Genomic DNA, 21,512 nt, shown 5'->3' on the forward strand with positions numbered 1-21,512 from the left:
TTTTCTAAGATCTACTGTGTATTATTATTATTAACTAAAAGTTATTTGATGTTATAATTCTCCAATCTTTAAATAGTTGTTTCAGAATTTTGGTTCACATAACAGAAACTAAAATACATGAAATGTGTTTACTTAAAATACTGTACAAGTTTTGTCATAATTTTAAAACTGGGGAAAATATCAATTCAGTGTTTGGCATGCATCTAACTATGTAGCTTTTTGTATAAAGCTTACGCCTGAAACTTATGTGGCATTGCAAATCTATTACCTTGACAAAAAAATAAATGTAGTTTAATTAAAAATATTACTATTGACCATTATTTGGCTATTTTTTCTGAGATATCCTGACTTGATATTTGCACAAACTATCAACATGAGTTAAATCAACCATCTAGCATCTGTGTAAGTCATTGACTGGTCTGGAGTCTGATTAGCACTGAAACCTCTTTGGGAAGAAACTTAGGAGATGAGTCTGATCACTAAGGGGAAGAGTAGTATTGTTTGCTCTTTGGTAACCATTATCTATACCAGGAACATGTATATGTGTGGCATACACTCCATGTGGAAACAAAACTGATATAGGTATATATGTGCATTTTAAATGGACAGACAGATAATAGATGGTATATAGACAAGGGACAGACATATAGGTACATACATAGATATACAGACACATAGATGATAGGTTGATGACAAATATATCATTTCAGAGTCCTCTTCAGTTTTTCTTCCTAAAATAGAAACAGTGTAATGACTTCAACATGACTTAATGTCTACAAAACATTTTCTACATTTGGAAAATTTTAATGGGCTTGGCACTAAGTATATTACTGTCCTAAGAGAATATTTCAAAATTTCATTTTTTTGTGAAATAAGCATCATTAGCATAATGATTTGACTGATAGATATGATTGAATGATTGCCACAGGTTTAGTTAACATTCATCATCTTGCACACACACACACAATTTTTCCTTGTAATGAGAACTTTACACTATAGGAATTGCAGCTGTGTTCAGTAACTGGGTTGTACATTATACCCTCAGTACCTATTTACAGGATAACTGGAAGATTGTACCTTGACCACTTCCACTGACTTTCCCCCAACAGAAACAAAATCACTAGAAATATCTGCACCAGCATGTTCCCTGCAGGAATATTTATGTGATCCATATGTTTCTTATGAGGAGTACATTTTGAGAAACATTAAGTTGTACAGTCTGCCTCAACTCTGGCCCATGCTGTACCCCACAGGTCACTGAAAGTTCAAAGCATCAAATCCTTTGGTAGATTGTCCGAACATTTTTGTTATCTGGTCTATAGCACTTCATTCACAATGCCTATGGTCTTTAGTCACAAATTCCTTAAAATTCCTTTATATACTTATCTTTATTCCACACACTTTTTAAAATGAAATCCTCTATATTGTTTCTTCAATTATCATCTATATCAATGATCCATTGCCATGGTTATGAGTATGTCTCATTGTGCATGTAGTTCTAACGTCAAATTTCACATTCTCAGACTCTACTGGATTTCCTTATTGGAGGGACTACAAGTTAGTCACTCAGCAAATATTACCAAAGTAAAGATTGACAGAGTATTAACACCTGGAGACTAAAACCCAAAAGACAAACTGATCATCATTTCCCCCATTGCCACCAGAACATCAAGCATCTTTTATCTCACTGACCTTTTTCAATTCAAATGTTTCTTCTCTTGACTTACTTTTCCCAATTCATAGAATTGCTATCTTCATAGTCACTCAATATTCATGTGAAAACAAGAATCATTCAGTCATGTTCTAGTACATACTTATTTTCCCATTAAAAAAAATCTTAGTATGTATAGCTGTCATTTCACTATTATGAATATTCACACCATGGATAATTGAAGAAACAATTTGTTTTTCAGGAAGTTGGCAAAAGATATGCAAAACCTGTTCTTGAGAAACAACACAAACTCTCCTCAGGATGTCATTGGAATCACCTCTTTTCCATATTTTCCATATTTTATTCTGTAACTCACTTATCTCGCTCTAAAAATTCCCTCTGGATTATGTCTATACCTACTGTAGCTTTTCCATTCTTCCTATCATGACTCTCATATAGACCCAGTGGTCCCTTTACCAGGTTATACAGAGGAACATCAGCACATCTACCCAAAGTTGCTTTACTTTGATCCCTGCTGCCTTCCATATGTTATGACGTTCATATTCTCCAAGAACAATGTGATCACATTACTCCATGTTTCAACGTGTTTGATCACTTGTGTTCCTAACAAAATAAACTCTTCTGGGGGCAGCTGTAAGAATGAAAAAACTGGCTACAGCAATGACATCCAACAACAGATAGAACAAAAAAAAAAAAAATCATGCTCAGTTAACAAAAAACTAAACTATGGTCTCTTTCAGTCTTTAGATAAGCTTGATGTCGGCAAGTATGCTTAGTTCTTTATATCTTTCCAGCTTCATGTAGAGATCTCTCATGATGGTCTAAGTCCATCTGAGGATATTTGTATTTCTCTTGGTCATTTTCTTCCTCTCTAGTACATCCTCCACACAATAGCCAGAAGTTATAAAGTTGATAACATTCAATACAGAGTCCCTCTCTATGATGAAACATATTAGCACTTTTTGTCATTTAATAGGTGCATTGCAGTTAATGTACAAATTACCAAAAGAGTAGATTTTTTCTTTATTTCCTAGATGAGAAAAAGAATAAGAAATCACTTGTGCAAAGTCATAAAACTGATAAATAGAAAATCATCTCAGTTCCCTCCCACTCAATAAGATCTTCAATAATAATGGTCTCTAAGAGTCTTCAAAATACTTTTTAACCTATTTCTTTCACATGTTCTATTTTCTTTTTTTTTAAGTTTTATTTATTTATGCATACAAACCTGGAACACAGGCCAGAGATATAGGGGGTGAGAGGATTCACAAGATACAGAGTGAGGGGCAGAATAGGTAGATCACTGAAATACACTGCTGAGGGGAGCAGTGGGCAGGACTGGAGAGGTCTGTCACACCATGTGGTTCACCTCCTGGCTGGGGATTGAACTCTTGCTGTTGTGCCACCAAAGAGGGCCCACATATTCTATTTTCCACCCATGGAAATAGCTCACTAGTCTACAGGCAACTGCCAGATGTGCTTTATTCATGCAACTCATCAAGTAATTTCACTTTGAAATGAAAACAATACTACTTTCTTTATGGATTCCTGATTCTTTTAGAAAGAAATTCCAATTCCTTTTTCTGAAGTTCCATTAATCTGTTTAAACTTATCCCAGAAAGCCTTCCATAATTTCAGTTATGTAGTTTTTATTATAATTTTTGTATATAGCACATCTCCAAATTAAGTTTGTGAATCCCTAAACTTTTGTTTAAGATTTATTTATTTTTGCATACAGAATGGGGTATAAAGCAGAGGTATGGGGTAGTGAGAGGATTCACCAGAGACCAGAGACAGAGCAGAAAGCAGAACAGGCAGATTGACAAAGTACACTGCTGAGGGAGCAGCAGGCTTGACAGTCTGCTGGGCCATGTGGGTCACCTCCCCAGTCAGGATCGAACTCATGCGGAAGTGGCTGTGGACAGTTTTGCAGCACTGTGCTTTAACTGTTGTGCCATTAGGGAGGGCCCATCTAAACGAACTTTTCATGTAGAATCTGTTAATTGTTTGTGCTATCTTACAAATTACCACAAAATTAACAGCTGAAATAAGTCCTATGTACAATCTTATACTTTCCATGGGATTAAAGCATCACTTAGCTGGGGCCTCAGCTTAGGATCCCATGGGCTGTCATCAAGACCTAAGGACATTTAGATCATAGTCATTTTGTATTTGGTTATAAGCATCTTTCAGATCAATGTGATCAACAATATTAAATTGAATTATGAGGTCAGATTGATGCATCTTCGGAAAACTGTGGCACAGAAAATCTTAAGATATGAATGACTTGAAAATAACATATGTGCTGGCTATTACTCAAGCATTTAAAGAAAATGTCAACTAGCCAACACTGCAAATTTTATGAAATGCTCTCATCATTCTTTGTGAATTAAATAAAAGAATAAAATTTAGAAGTCTTCCCATTTTATTTAATCCCAGATAAGTCAAGTCTGTTCCTCTTCTTCTTCTTTTTTTTAAAGATTTATTTATTTGTACATACAGAACTGGGGTACAGGCCAGCGGCACAGGGATGGTGAGAGGATTCACCAGAGACAGAGAGAGGAGCAGAACAGGCAGATCGACGAAGTACACTGCTGAGGGGAGCAGCGGGCGGGTCAGGAGAGGTCTGCCGCACCTTGTGGTCACCTCAGGGGCAGGCAGGGATCGAACTCATGCAGAAGTGGCTTTCGATTCTTAGTGACGTGCTTTAACCCGCTGCGCCACCAGGGAGGGCCAAGTCTGTTCCTCTTCTTAAGATTGCATTTCAAGAGAAATGACAGAGAGCTGAGGGCAGTGAGCATACTCTCTAGGACCACCATGAGCCTCTCCACTTTATAAGCAGTCTTAGTTGTTTCTCCCTACACTACCTATATCCATCTCTTCCTTCCTGGCACACAGCTCTACAATGGTTTGATAGGAATATGTGACTTGGTATTACCAATTAATTTGATACCAGGTGATACTTGCCATTTCTAGATTGGCAGGAGACTCAGTGTGCTGTTCCATTATGGTACTGAAGCCAGCACTTGAAGGTGGACAATCTTGGCACTCTTAGAGACTGAAGTGAGTTCAGCCATATTTGCCCTAACAAAAGATGGACTTCAGATTCTGGAGGGAATAACTGTTCAAACCACTCAAAATTTTGAGTTCATATATTATTGCAGCATGTTGCAAACCAATCTGGTTGATAGAATTACTTATGCCAGGAACAAAAAGATTATGCTAATAATTCTGATAAAGATGATAACTTGAAGAAATATGGATATAAGTATATTGTATTTCTTATGTGCATAGTCAATTTCAAAAGAGTTTAGGTAACTTTTTCAGTATAAATAAGATTATAAAAGTTTTACTAACAAAATTCTTTGCTAGGATAATAAATTTAAACTGAAAATTCATGAATTAAAGAGAAGTTTTATATAGTTATGCCTTTACCAACTATACTAAAAACTATTGATTTCCAACATTATTTAGATGGGACAAAATATTGAACTAGTTTAACACATATTAAATTATATATAATAAGTATTATTAACACAAATTGAAGCTCCATTTCTACTAGCATTTTTTGTAATAGTGTTTTCATAGAACTATCCAATTAAAATGTTCTGGTAGTCTCAGTCATTTGTGTGATGATAAAAGGTGAAATAAACAGTGGAATGGACAAGAAAAATATTGCAAAAAAATTCTTATCATCTGACTTTTTTTAAATACAAATATAAACTTTCCAACATTAGATTTTTCTTTTCAGTATATACATGGAATTTATTATCCTTGAAGCTGTAGAATTTGCCTCTTTCTAAATGATTATTAAAATGCTACTTATATCAATTCTTTACTATATTTTGTGCAAAGGAACTAGCTAATTGAATGCATGAATTATTGCTCAGTGTTTCTGATTTTGTTAATAAAATATTGAAATGTATATGAAAATAATATAATTTCTATGTTGCTTGCTTAATAGACTTTGAAAATTAGAGAGGAAAAAATATCTGCCTTCTCAGGTATATAAAATTTAATACTAGAAATAGTTAAAAACAAAGGAAGCCACTTAAGAACTACTATTAAATGGAAGCAAAATTTAAAATTATTTTTAATTTTTATTTATGTATTTATGTATTTATTTATTTATTTATTTTAAAGATTTATTTATTTGTGCATACAGAACTGGGGTACAGGCCAGACGTGCAGGGACGGTGAGAGGCTTCACCAGAGACAGAGTGGGGAGCAGAACAGGCAGATCGACGAGGTACACTGCTGAGGGGAGCAGCGGGAGGGTCAGGAGAGGTCTGCCGCGCCATGTGGTCACCTCCAGGGCAGACGGGAATCGAACTCATGTGGAAGTGGCTTTAGCTTCTCAGTGCTGTGCTTTAACCCGCTGCGCCACCAGGGAGGACCCAATTTTTATTTATTTTTTAAATGTAAATGTGTGTACCTATACTCTTCATAGATTTTGGCATGTCGTATTTCAGTTTGTTTCACCTTGTGAGTATTTTGCAAATGGTATTTAATGAACTATTCTATGGCAATGACAATACTATTTAAGTATTTTAATTCATAGACTAGAACACTTTTGCAAAAAAAAAAAATGTAGCTTGTATAAGGTAGTATAAACATAGTGCTTCTTTTTCTCTAGAATCTTATAATGCAAATGTTTTTGCCCTTTGTGGAAGACATACCTTAAAATAAAGAATCACCTGATCTGAGAGGGGACAATTAATAAAGTTATGAATACGTGTTTTTTTTTCTGTTAGCTTGCCATTGAACAGGGACATCACAATTTAACCATCAAGTGAAGGAAGTAATGTAACAGCACTTTAATGCAGTAATGCAGTGTTCGTCAAACTTTTTTTTTTTAATACAAAGAAAAGAGTCAGTTAATTATGCTTAGGCATTTGAAAGAAAATTTTATGCAACATAGATATGGCACTGGGTGCAAAAGAATTGCAGAGGGTGGATCTCATGGCAAAGATTCTGAATATTCAATGCAGCAATAGAGATGGATGCTTACAAAAATATAGAAATATGCACTTGCAGTCTCCAACATACCTGTCAGTCACTCCATGGCTCTGTGTTTTGGTCATGTGTGTAGATACTGGGGAAGGAATAGATTTGGAGAAATGAGAAGAGGTTTAAATGGGATTGTGAGGGCTACTATAGCTCATGCTATAGAAATATAATTTAATTCTTTAGACAGTTCTCAGTTTTGGAAGGTTATTCCAGTGACAAAGTAAAACAGGTATTTAATGTGGAGAACTTAGAAACAGGAAGCAGTAACTAGAAAACTACTGGGAAAAGAGAATCTGAAATAAGGCAAAGGAAATGTTAACTCACTGAATGAGTGAATTAATCCTCAACTCTTGAATTGAGAAAATAATTATAAGGAACAATTTTAATGACAGAAAGTATGGTTCACTCATGGTACTATTGAGGAAAAGGCAGTTTTGACTGGGAAGAATTTAACTTTTCCAAGCAAATTTAGATTGTAAGAATCTTGAGAGGGTCAATATAATAAAAGATATGGAAGAAATAAGACTGATTTGACTAATATAGCATGTGTCAGGATTCTGTGAGGGTTGACATGAAATAATGATATTAAGAGACTGAAAACATTGTGGTCTTAATCCTGTTTCTGCTTATCTGACAAGAACAGCACGGTGGGTTTGTGAAACAATGGGACAAAATACCCATTTTAAATGAGGAAAAACATATTTTTCATAAATTGACAATTTTATTTTAGAGTGTGATCACAGAGGTATGTTCTATCCTTGAAATGACTAGTGCAGTTTAAGGAAACAGAATAAAATAAAAGATAAAAAATAAGATGTAGATGTTAGCACATACCATAGGTCAGGGCAGCAAATTCTCATTTTATAAATCCTTCTACTGTCTTTTCAGAATTAAACATTTTCATGAGCTAGAAGTATTACACATGAAAAAGTTTATACTTTCTATAATGAACTCTTTATAATGATACATTCATGCAACAAAAACTAAGATTGATGTGAGTAAAAATCAATTAAATTTCAAATATTCAACAAGCTCTTTCTTGGATATAAACTTTCTACAATTATATATATAATTTGTTTAACCACATAAAATATTAGACCTGATAAGTCTTAAATCTGAGAGATATAATACATGAACTTAATAATGTTTCCCTCATTTCTTTCATTAATCATGTATTAGACCTATAGTTAATTCATCCTACTCGAATTCATTTACAGAAATAACTGTTCACTTGGGAAAAATAAAACTGTACACAACTACAGTAAACAATCAACAAGCCAGCCGTCTGCCTGGATTACATTTCCTAGTTTTCTATGACTGTGTGTACCTTACTCTATCATTTTCTGCAAATCCTCAGGTACTTTTGTCAAAGTACTCACTATGTCACTGTGACTTGCATTAAAGTAAATGTAGAACCTCTAAAAATTAAACTTTGGTAAAGTTTAATGAATGGATATATTCAGCCTTTTCATACAAAGGAGAAAACCTGACAATAAACTGAAAAGTAATCGGAAGTCACTCTTGGAACTCTCATAAGTACATAAAATGAAACTGAAAAGAGCTCTGATAAAGTGAACAGCTACATTGGCCATGAATTTTGACCCCTGGAGATCTGACCAAAATATTCAGCTCCTCTTAGATGACCCACATCTTCTACTCATGTAGACTATACTGAATGTCAAAAATATCATTTTCTCCTTTTTTAAAATGAAAAAAAAATATCTTCTTCATACAATTAAGTGAAAAAGATACAATTTATTTTCTAAAATCTACTAAAAAGCAGTGCAATTCATTCAAAGATGTAAATAATGATTAGAAAACAATTGCAAGGCTGATGTTTTCATAAGTAGCTTCATTGTTTCATATCTGACATTATCTAACATGATATATAGAATTTTGTCCAGATATTTACTATCTGTATGAATATGTTTTACAAGTCCAATCTCATTCAAAGTCTTTAATACCACCTGAATACTCAAAACTTCTCATACAAATGAAAGAACTTCTGATAAAATAAATAAATGGCAATGTTTTTCCATATTCAAAATAATTTATAATTTTTCAATTAATAGATGCACTCAATATGTTCTTATTATTCACCATGATTGTGACTGTATGTTATTTAGGTGACTGTATGTTATTTTATGGAGAAAGTATTATTGCATATTTTTGTTATGCATGTGTGAGTGGTTAATTATTTAATGGAAAATTTTGAACAGTGAGTAAAAAACTTATCTCAAAGAATTTTTTAAAAGAATAAAAGGGCCCTCCCTGGTGGGGCAGTAGGTTAAAGCACAGCACTAAGAAGCTAAAGCCACTTCAGCTTGAGTTTGATCCCTGCCTGGGAGGTGACCTACATGGCGCAGGAGACCTCTCGTGACCCACCCACTGCTCCCCTCAGCAGTGTATATCGTCAGTCGGCCTGTTCTACTCCCCAGCCTGTGTCTGGTAAATTGTCTCATTACCCCCCGCACCTGTGGCCTGTACCCCCATTCTGTATGCATAAATAAATAAATCTTTAATAAAAAAATAAAAGAATAAGAATAGTTCAAGATTATGTTACTGGTCAATTCGGTTTTAACAAGACATTTGATCTGGAATTTTGGAGATAAGTCAATTTCCTCTAGTGAGATAGCTTTGATGAAGTTTGAAAAATATTCTTTTAAGTCTGTGCATTATGCAGCCCCCAAGAGTTATTAAAACATTTTGTTGGCGTATAATTGTTTGGTTGTGAACATGGAGATGTTTTGCAAACAAGGACGTAGTGTGCCAAATACCTATGAAAAGTAATTTAAGTAAACTTGCTAATCTGGATTTAGATAAGTGCATATTGATAATGGTGGAATATGGATTAATTAATCTTATAGTTGGTGTTTGAAATCAGATTGTGTTTCTATAGTTTATAATGCATTTTAGTAATAAAACTGGTAATTTCAACTATTTATAAAAATGTCTCATTATATCCAATCAAAACAGCTACTATTCTTAATGTTTATCTGTAATTAAGTTCATTGAATTTAATCTTAATCATTATCATTTGGCCATTGTCTTATAAAGACAAAGGTGAAATACATAACCAAGTTAACTCTCTCATTTTTATAATTTTGGGGTAATTACTATTAAGTGCTAAAACTAAAAGTAATCAGTGGCAATTCAGGCTTGAATAAGTCTTGATCTGTCTAAATGAACACATTTATTAGAGATGCGAGGTTGTTACATTGTATTAGTTATGTCAAATATCACAGCCAATGTCCATGAAAACTAACAGAAGATTAATGGTTAAGAAATAGTGAGTTTCCAGTGATCAAGCAAGGTGTTGTTAGTGGTTCTACATCTTTACGCAGAAGTTATGGGGCAGCATACAGCTATTTAATTTTCTTCACTCGGTTTCCCTACAGCATGAATTTTATTGAGCTTTTCTCAGAAACAGAAGTAAAAGCAAAACAGTGAGACAGGAAAGAGGTAAAAATCACTGAAGGGTGAGAATAGTTCAAATTATGCTAGTGATCAGGACAGTTTCAACATAACATTTGATCTGGAACTCTGGAAGTTAATTATTGAGTTGGTTTCTCTGTAGGCAGATGGAATGAGACCTATACCTGACCTTTAGAGGAACTGTAAAAAAAATACCTGAGTTGTGCTTCTGAAGAATAGGGAAGGAGAGCTTTTATTCCCTGATTTACCCACGTTCTTTAAATCTTGATGAATTCTGCTCCCAGATTATTTAAATCCTGAGCACTGCCTGACACTGTCTACACTCAGGCTGAGCGTCCTTTTTGAACTACCCATAATTCTGGGGACAGAGAAGCCTTAAAAGATGCCATGACATTTTCTAAAGATGGAAACTTCAAGCAACTAAACAACTCCCCTGGTGGGACAGGAGATTGGATTTCAGGTACTAGGAAAGGTGGGTTACTTTAATGTAGTTAAATGTTGCATTTATAGGCACCAATAGGCACCAATTGTTTTATGATATAAAACAATGCCATTGCTTTATGCTATGCATGTTTTTCAAGTTTTTATATTTTAATTAAATTTTATGTTCATTTTCACCAAATGTAATCCACCTTGATGGAAAACTCAGTTAGGAAAGGAGCAACATTAGAATGCGAAATTCATTTCTCCATCTTATAGTCAATACATATCAACTGTTAGATGTCTAAGAATGTATTATAGAGTATGAGGTAAAGGGAAAAGAGGAAAGTGTAAAGAAATAAATTATCAAATATGCATTAAATTAACAAACAGTAAAATGTGTCTGAAAAAGTTATCTATAATCATTTAATATAAATGAGGCAGGGGAGTCTTACATCATGAGTAGGGCACTGAGGGAAGACCAGAGAAAGTGTTGAGATGAGGGTTAGAGTGCTAAAGAAATTCAAACCTGAAAATTGAATTCAGTTCCTACCAATTTGCACTAATCTCGCCCGCAAAGCATTTACCTGTCTATGGGATAGAAGGAAGACTCATGAAGTGGAAATCCACTCCTTTCTACGGTGCCTCTGAAGTAAGATGAAGTTTACTTTGCAGTCAGCTATATATAACCACACTAGTCTGGAGTTTTATTCTTCAAAGTAGCTTTCTTTTGATTTGAAACTTCTTCAAGATGTCAAACTTCTCTCATTCTGTCATTAAAATTCTGCACTTGAAGGATAAACAACCCACACAAGTGTGAAAGAGGTACAATATGGCAGAATTATTTCCCTAGGTCTACTTTCCCTAAATGTGTAAAAGGGGATGCATGTGGAGTAGTCTAAGATTGTGTCAAAAAGGAAAAATCGGCCCTCCCTGGTGGCTCAGCGGGTTAAAACACAGCACTGAGAATCTAAAAGCTGCTTCCACATGAGTTCGATTCCCACCTGCCCCAGAGGTGACCCCACATGGTGTGGCAGACCTCCCCTGACCCACCCGCTGCTCCCCTCAGCAGTGTACTTTGTTGATCTGCCTGTTCTGCTCCCCACTCTGTCTCTGGTGAAGCCTCTCACCGCCCCTGAGCCTCTGGCCTGGACCCCAGTTCTGTGTGCACAAATAAATAAATCTTAAAAAAAAAAAAAAGGGAAAATTCACAAATAAGTTGAACATCAGAGATTAACACTCTATTTTTCACATGTTTGCCCAAAGTTGACTCTATAGTTCATTGATGATTGAACCAAGAATTTTATTGGAAAGATAATAAAGAAGAGAAATTATAGGGAGAAAATATCTCAAGACTCTTACATGTTAGCACAGCTTAAACCCAAGCCAGACATCCAAATCCATTTTTCTCAGCAGTATTCTGCCTTCAGTTTCACTGTGAGGAAATGACATGTGTCTGTAGGGTTGGCCTGCCCCCTCCCCCAACATCATATTTCTGCCAGTTGACTTCTTTATCTGTAAAATGAATTAATAGCTTTATTTCTAACACGAACATGTTATAGTATAAGTTTATATACTACTTTCATTTTTTATCTAATTTCTTCTATGGTTCATATCCTTGGAAATTAGTATCATGTAAGAATTCCTGTCCTCAGTTTTGAGCAGTTTATATTCAAAGTAAGTGTCAGACAGAGACTAGGACCAGAGTTGTATAGCCCCAAAGGTAAATCCTTTCTATCCTTTAACCTCAGAATAATAGAAAGTTTATGATGTCTTTTATTTTTCCCTGACTCCTTTTCCCTTAAGCTCATTATTTAAGAGAACTCTGTTTTCATAACTTTTTTACTAAGCAGAGGTTATTTAGAATGTCAACACCTGTGTATTTATTCTAAAGGTTAATTCAGAACTTAGGGCTAACTTGGTGTGCTCCCTGTTAATTTGGTGGGGTGCCTTTCTTGAGGACAGAACAAAGCAACTTCTGATCCTGACTCTGCATACTGGTGAACAACTAATGACTTATTGCTGTGTCTCAAGTACCAAAGGAAGACTGGAGAACAGTCTACCGGCTGTTCTTGACAGCAGTGGTTGGTTAATTATAGCACAAAAGAGAGAAATGGTCACAAGTTGAAAACACAAGCCAGTTTACTCCTTCTTAAAGATAGTCATAATAAAATAAATTGTCTATTAATAATAAAGTATGTGTAAAGTTAGTTATTTTCATTGCCTCATCTAGATATTGGTATTGTCTAAAAAAATGCTTTCCTCGTAATTCATGAGTGACTTTCAAAACATATTAAAAGTTGTTCATTAATTAAATATACATATTTCACCAACATAGTTGAGGGGTTTCTGCTCAGAAATGTTCATGAGACTGTTTTGAATTGGTGAGCATGTATTTCAGTATTTAAAACAAAACTATATAGACTACAAGGAGAAATTAGGTTAAAACTTGCTATTAAGGGAGTAATTACACAAAATTATTTCCATTATTTCTGGCTAATTTTTAAATACTTTTGATTTTAAGCTGAAATATGGAACTATGAAATACTATATAAGCTTAGTGTCAGCCTGAAAAGTGGGAAATGCCAGTGAAATACAAAAGTTATGTCTTGTTCCAGTGAGTTAGCCTTCATCCCAGAGCAGTGGTTTGCATAAGGAGGTGGAAGTGTACACATTTTCTCTCCAAATTTGAGGTCATTTACAACCTTTCTAACTAAATTTAATGTCCAAACCTGTATTTAACTGTTACTTTCTAAATATACACCAGAGTTCTTAGTCATCTAACACTAACATTAAATATTCACTTCCCAAACAACTCTCCTTAACATCACAGTCTGAAGCCAGAAAGAATTAAAAAATGATTCTTGCATAAGATTTTTAAATCAATATCTAGTATATGCCAAAATCACTGGTGAAAGAAATGATTTTGACAGTTTCTTAATACAATGTTCCATATTTAGGTAAAAAAAAAATATTAATTAACAGAAATATGTAAATCCAAATAGACCTAATGAATACATTGTGATAATTTAATGTTTTAATTGATACTGTTAAATAATTGTATTCAACTGTACTGCTAAATTTAGAAGTTTGCTGTAAAACCATGCAAAAGCAGAAACTATTTATTTTATCACTTATTTGTAGATTTAAAGCCCTGCAATAAATTGGATAATCTTTACAATACTGGGCTTATAGAGTGTCAAGTAAGGTGACTTACTTCAAATAAACTAATCTTAGATGGATACAATCCAACCATGAGCAATTTGTGAACTTTATAACAATATCAGACTCTAGAACATTATAAAATATCTGTCCAGTGTCCTTACCTTCTTTGAAGAACTTTTCTGAAAGTTAACTAAAGCCAGGAATATCTTAGAATCATCTGAGATGGTAGGTAATTTCTGATTTGTGTCTATGTGTGTTTGGGGTGGAGGGATATGATGTTGTGTCTCATCACGGAGAATGAAAGTTATTGTATGGTCAGTAAAATTTCAGAAAACATCAGACTACAAATTATATTGTGAGGAGATTTATTGAAGAAATATGTCAAGCTACTGATAAATAAATTATTGGATTAAAAATAGTATATAGACTGTTCTTCAAATCTTGGGATTCTGCTTACTGGTATATCTCTAAGAGTCATCTGTTCAAACCTTATATATATGAGTACTAATATATCTCCTTCTCTTTTCCCCTCATCTCTTTATTTTGTGAGTCTTTGATTTTCAGAAATTCTCCCATTAACCTAATCCTCATATTTCCACTCTCACTCATACAATCCAAAAGTTTCCTTCATAATCATTGCATAACCATACCGAAAATATGTCATATTTCAAGTCCAGTTCAAAGGACATTCACAAACAGTGATCACAATGGATAAAATAGACTAGCAAGGAATGTCTGTCCCCCTCTGTTGACCCGGTTTTCATCATGGGAAGGAAAAACATCTCTTTAGAAATCAGTTGTCCAACAGGAATTTGGGGTTTCTTTCTGCACCACCTTCTCCTTTTCTACCTATATTTTAAAACAGAAATAATGACCAAGAATAGCAGAGATTGAAACTTTGCTTTGTGAAAAATAACTTCGGAGAAGAGGATTTTATAGAGTCTTTACTAACCCTAAGTGTGCGAGTACAAACTGAATTCTTCTACTTAGAATGAACAGACTGATAGGGTTCTCTATCTTGGTAACAGATGTCTCCAGTTGAATTGACAGCTCATGAATTGTACTTTCAGTTATTTCAATGATGGCGCCTCCATCTTTATTTATTTTTTGTAAGATTTATTTATTTATGCTAACAGAACTGGGGTACAGGCCAGAGGTATGGGGGGGGGTGAGAGAGTTCGCCAGAGACAGAGTAGGGAACAGAACAGGCAGATCAACTGAAACACACTGCTAAGGGGAGCAACGGCGGACAGGTAAAGGAGAGGTCTGCCATGCCATGTGGGTCAGCTCCTTGGCCAGATTGAATTTATGCTGAAGTGACTTCAGAGACATTCATAATGCCTTGCATTAACCCACTGTACCAGCAGGGAGAGCCCTATTTCTTTCTTTCTTTTTCTTTTTTTTTCTTTTTTTTTTCTTTCTTTTTATTTTTTAAAGATTTATTTATTCATATAGAACTGGGGTACAGCCTGGAAGTGCAGGGGTGGTGAGAGGATTCACCAGAGACAGAACAGGGAACAGAACAGGCAGATCTACACTGCTGAGGGGAGCAGCAGGAGAAACAGGAGAGGTCTGCTGTGCCGTGTGGGTCAGCTCCCTGGCAGGGGATTGAACCCATGTTGAAGTGCCTGTAGCTAGCTTCATAGTGCTGCACTTTAACCCCTTGCATGGTGCATCCATCTTTTAAGGATCATTCTACATTGGCACCTTCACACAACTTGGCACAGATCCCCTAATGTCCTTGGCTCAGTAATGATTTACAATAAACTTCTAGGCCAACACCGGCAGAATCTTGGCTGTTATAGAACTTGCCTTTGCAATGTTCTGTGTCGTGATAAGCAGATGCGCTTCCTTTTTTATTACTAATAATTTAACACATTTGTTTATATTAACTACAACTCAAGTTTTTAAATGAACTTTTTTTGGCAGAGTTAACATCAGTTTGTTCAAACTTTTTTTTAATACCATAGAAGTTGTACTGTCTTTAAAAAACAAACAAAAAAAGATGCTGCAAAACTGCACAAGTATTGTCTTTAGAGATTTCTTGGAAAAGAGTATCTAATCCTAAAGATTATGGGTTATTGCTTTTTAGGGTGGCAACCTGTTTCTGTCTACCATAACAACCTTATTCTAAGACTCTCAATTGGCATTCACAAAATGCTAATAAGTATTCAAAATATCCTCTAGCCCTCTTCTGTCAACTCACTGGTTGAATTATTATTAGCTGTATATGTTTGTGACGCACATATACTCTGTTTCAAAGAGAACCACAATTTTTAACTTTATACTTTTGTAATGTATATGTAGATATTATAAAATATACTCAAACAAAAAGGACAATAATCAACATATAATATGCAAGCATTCAAAAGATTCAAATCTATTCAATTCAGTTATTTACCAGTGTACTGGTGAGAAACATTTTAGATAGATGTGACTCCATATTTCATTTTTCTTGTATTTCAAACTTAATTTCAGTGTGAATTGATTTTTTTATATATTTTTTATATATTTTTTTATTATATATATATAAAAAGTAGACTTCAAGTAGACTTATTATATATATATAAAAAGTAGATTCAAAGCCACAGGAATGAGGAAGAGTCTTGTAATCCTATTGAGAAATGAGATCCTCTGTGTACATCAACACAGGAGATGTTGCCAGCAACAGAGACCAAACAATCATTCAGCTACCATGTCCTTGGGCTCAGCCTCAATAGAACTAGCAAAGCCATCTGGCTTCACCTGTGGTCAGCACAGGTAGTTTATGAGTGACTTCTGCATGTATTAAAATATACATTGACATTAGCCTTGAAGAATATGCCCATACCGTACTAAATCTAGTGACCTTTTTTTCCTCTAGTTATGAAACACTTAGACTTCCTAGAACATAATTCCTTGACTTATATTGTCCTATCTTTCTCCTCTACCCCCTTCTGTGCAGCGGTAACCTCTGTTTGTGTCTCTATGTCCTCCCTCAGTTCTCCATATTCATGGGAGTCAATCACGAGTGTTGTCATCATTATAATTATCACATGAGCTGGGTTCTTTAAATATATTACAATTACCTTATAGATCACTATCATATTAGAGATAGAGGCATTAAGTGTATAATACATAAACTTTAAGACAAAATGCTCAAAAAGATTGAATGATTTGTTCAGCTCACATGTTAAGTGACCCAAAAGTTATTTAACGACTATGGGAGTATGGCGATGAGGGGAATGATTTTCACTTGGTGAAGACATAAGGACCAGGAAACTCACATACTTTCTTCTTTTTTTTTTTTTTTAAAGATTTATTTATTTATTCATATGGAACTGAGGTACAGGCCAGAGATGTGGAGGGTGAGAAGATTTACCAGAGACAGAGTAAGGAGCAGAACAGGCAGATCGACGAAGTACACTGCTGAGCGGAACAGCAGGCGAGTCAGGAGAGGTCTGCCACGCCATGTGGTCACCTCTGGGGCAGGCGGGAAACGGACTCATGCGGAAGTGGCTTTAGCTTCCTGGTGCTGTGCTTTAACCTGCTGCGCCACCAGGGAAGGCTGAAACTCACATACTTTCAATGGGAGGAGACTGCTGTATCTTCTGCCTAATATCCCAGTGTGTGTGTAATAAAGTGTACCCTTTATTATATTAAAGGATTGTGTGCCTTTTATCCTAATTAATTTTTCCATCACTACAGCTATGTCACATCACACGTGCAGTATCATTTGGGACTCAATCCATGCCTGCAAGATCCTAAATCCATACCATTCTCACACATCAAACTGCCTCAGTATGTAATAAACCTAGCCCCTAGTCTACTCTCCTAAGAAAGACTTAGCATGCTAATTTTTATTAGCTAGCTTCCCCTTGTAACTTTTTTAAAAAGATTTATTTATTTATGCACGCAAGAACTGGGGTACAGACAAGAGCTACAGGGGATGACAGGATTCATCAGAAAAGAGTCGGGAGCAGAACAGACAGATCAATGAAGTGCACTGCTGAGGGGAGCAGCAAGGGAGACAGGAGAGGTCTGCCGCACCATGTGGGTCAGCTCCCTGCCAGGGAACAAACTCTTGCTGCAGTGGTTGCAGATAGCTTCATATTTTGAAACTATTGAAAATATTGTGTGCGTACATATTAGTCAATATGAAATATTTATCATTGTCCATAATGATATTCTTTGTTCTGAAGTCCATTGTTGAATAAAGTCAAGATAAACCATGTAATAGCAACTGACATTTTTACCCCATTTTACAGGATCTAAATTTTAGGAATATTTTTAAATGGATATTTAATGTAATCATCAACACAGTTACATGAAAAACTATGAGCCTTGATATGCTTACTTCATATCCAATCATTTTTTTCCTTTTTAATTTTCAATTCATTTAACATGTTTGTTTTTAGATTACATGTTGCCTACAATATTAACTTTTTGCTAACCTTTTTATTTTATAATTGATGAGTTTTGTGGTATAGGTTATGACCCAGAAATTTACCCACAACCAAAGATAAGAAAAAAATGTGAAAGATTGTCACTAAGCAGAAAATACTTGCATGCTATTAATTTTAAATGTTGCAACTCTTCAGAAGCTAAGGGAAAATCTTAGGCGGGTTTTTGCAGTAAAGCCAGATTTCACAAAGCAACTGGGCTGTGATCTGGACTTAAATGTTGGGGAATATGATTTACACATCACAAAAAACACCAAGTCACCATCCCACAATTTAGGAGGAACATCAACTGTTAAATTATATTTGTCTCATAATAAACTAGCAGTTGTCATTTAGATCGTTCTAAAGTAACGTGGGATTTCATAGAATATTAAACTTCAGTAATACTTCATCAAAATTTCATTTTCAGTAAATCCAATTTTCTCATTCTTATAAAAGTTGCCCACAGTGCTAAGAAAACAAGAACCAGCCTTGTAGAAGATGTTTGGTCCTGTTTCTATTTATTTTAAAAATTTGATCTCTCTTCAAGAAATAAGTTTTTCTGTCATGAGAAATGTGGAGATAACTTCCACTTGGTTAAACAATTTTTTTTAAGACAAATGAATTTCAGAATATTTCTAGATTTTTAGTTCAGTTTGAATTTGAGAGAATATGATGTTGAGAAAGTTGATCCTATGGCCACTCGCTGTCCCCAGGAATTAACAGGATGCAGTTGGGCCACACAGCAGTATCACTGACAACAGCAGAGTTTCTGAGGTGAGACAGACGACTGATTTGGGTACCCATCTCTCATCAGTTGGACAGTCTTAACCATCTCCTGGTCTCTAGGTGCTTCTAAACATGTGGCAATTCTCAGTAGCTACTCCCAGAATGCTTGCCTAAGATACATCAGGGAAATTCTAGGTGGGGCAATGACTGAATGGGTAACATTTTAGAAGAAACCTTTTTTTTTAAGATTTTATTTATGCTTAGAGAACTGGAGTACAGGCCAGAGGTGCGGAGAGTAAGAGAATTCACCGAACACAGAGTAGGGGGCAGAACAGGCAGATCTCCTGAAATACACCGCTGAGGGAGCAGCAGGCAGATTGGGAGAGGTCTGCCATGCCTTGGGGGCCACCTCCTGGCTGGGGATTGAACTCATGTTGCAGTGGCTGTGTAACTTCACAGAGTTGTGCTTTAACCCCTTGCGCCACCAGGGAGGACCCTATAGCACACTTTCAAGATACTGTTCCAAATGTTAAACACAGCACACTGAGACACAGGAAACTTTTTTGGATTATTCAGAGCTCTCGGGACCAAGGTGCATGCTGCTGTCCTAGAGAGCAGAGAAGCTCCCTGACATGGCAGCTTTGTTTTTCCCCCACCATGGAAGGTTTAGAAAGAGTTAATTCGGGCTTGCCACATGGATGCCACTGTTTATCTATGATGTGGCAGACTGAGCATTCACAGTTCTTCAGTTCTTTGTCTTTCTTAGTTTTCACTTGAGAGGATCAGGCTGGTTAACACAAAAGTATCAATTGCTGTTTCTGAGCTGCATAATTATTCATGATTGCTACTTTTTTTTTTAAAGATTTATTTATTTGTACATACAGAACTTGGGTACAGGCCAGAGGCTCAGGGGCGGTGAGAAGATCCACCAGAGACAGAGTGGGGAGCAGAACAGGCAGATCTACGAAGTACACTGCTGAGGGGAGCAGTGGGCGGGTCAGTAGAGGTCTGCCACGCCATGTGGTCACCTCCGGTGCAGGCGGGAATCAAACTCATTCGGAAATGGCTTTAGCTTCTCAGTGCTGTGTTTTAACCCGCTGCATCTCCAGGGAGGGCCCACGATTGCTACTATTATAGCCATCTTCATGAACATCAGTTACCCTATGCATGGTTTTTGGACAACGATTTTTGAGAAGACAAAATATATATAGCTAAGGAGCACTGACACTGATCCTCAAGGTACATGGACGGTTTTACTTCTGTCTCTTTGTCCATGCTTTCCTTATTCAACACTAAATTTACATTTTCCCTTTCCTCCAAGGTTTTGGTCCTGGATGGTGACGCTGCAAGACCGGTCAAGTTCACACCACAAGCAGTGGGCATTGCCTGGATGGCTCCCGGCTTCTTCCTTTTAAAAATAAATCAAATTCATGGCTGAAGTTGATAGGAGGCTTCTGTTCATTGGCAAATACCATCATGACCACAGGCTTCTTATTAAAACTCGAGAGAAAATGGTGATTACTAGTGTTTGTGGCCAAATTCTGTTCATGTCTACCACTGGGTTTGTTTGGATACCAAGAAATTATAGACTCTATGACTTGAAACAGAATCCGATACTACACCGTAGGGGTCATTCTCTAGCAAAGGCTGTGCTATAAAAGAGTATTGGTAAACATCCCTTTCATCAAGCCTATGAAATCAGCATAGTAATGGGAATTCCAACTATGATTTCTGATCATGGGATGTAGAAACAATGTCCCAAATTATCAGCAGGGTAAGTGCAGCTCTTTATTTTAAATAAGTAGTTTTGGTCTTAACACAGCCATCAGCTCAATCCCCTCCCTGCAAGTTTAGGCATTCTAGCTGCTGGTCTGCAAACATGGAAGAAATTCCCTCACCATTACTATGTGAGACACGTTATGCCATGTCAATCCTACTACTTTGCTTAGTGCTTAGTTCCTTTTCAAAGTGGATTCAGTATGTTATTTTTAATTTGACAATTTCAATTTAGTAATAATATATATATTATTTCAGGCTTTGTCAAGAATGTAAAGCCAATGATTTTCATGGAAAAACAAGCCCATGTTTAATTTCTGGTATGCTTCTGCCTAGAGGGAAGTCATCTCCGTGGAAGTATGTCTCTTTCATGCTCTCAGAAAATCCTTAAAATTTCATATTACAGGGCCCGCTGTGATGGTGAAATGGGTTAAAACACAGCACTGGGAAGCTATCTGCAGCCACTGTGGTACAAGTTCGATCCCCAGCCAGGGAGCTGACCCACATGGCGCAGCAGACCTCTCCTGTCTCACCCGCTGCTCCCCTCAGCAGTGGATTTCACTCCATCTGCCTGTTCTGCTCCCCACTCTGTTTGTGGTGATTCTTCTCACCACCCTTGTTCCCCCACTCTGTATGCATAAGTAAATAAACTTTTACCATATTTTTTTAACCAACCCCAAACTAGGGAATTATCTTCTGAGAAGCATAGGGTTGTTGAGTTTCTTCTTAGTTGGGGTATAGGATAGCATTCTCAAGCTTTCTCAAAAGAATTAGTGTCTGATTCTTTTTACTATGATCAAACAGATATTCTGCACTATGTCCATGACCTATATAACCCCTGCCACCTTGGCATCAGCAAAAGGACAACTATTATTCAGAAGAGA

The sequence above is a fragment of the Condylura cristata genome, unplaced genomic scaffold (genome assembly GCF_000260355.1).
Source record: "Condylura cristata isolate star-nosed mole 26May11 unplaced genomic scaffold, ConCri1.0 scaffold00003, whole genome shotgun sequence".
Classification (NCBI taxonomy): Eukaryota; Metazoa; Chordata; class Mammalia; order Eulipotyphla; family Talpidae; genus Condylura; species Condylura cristata.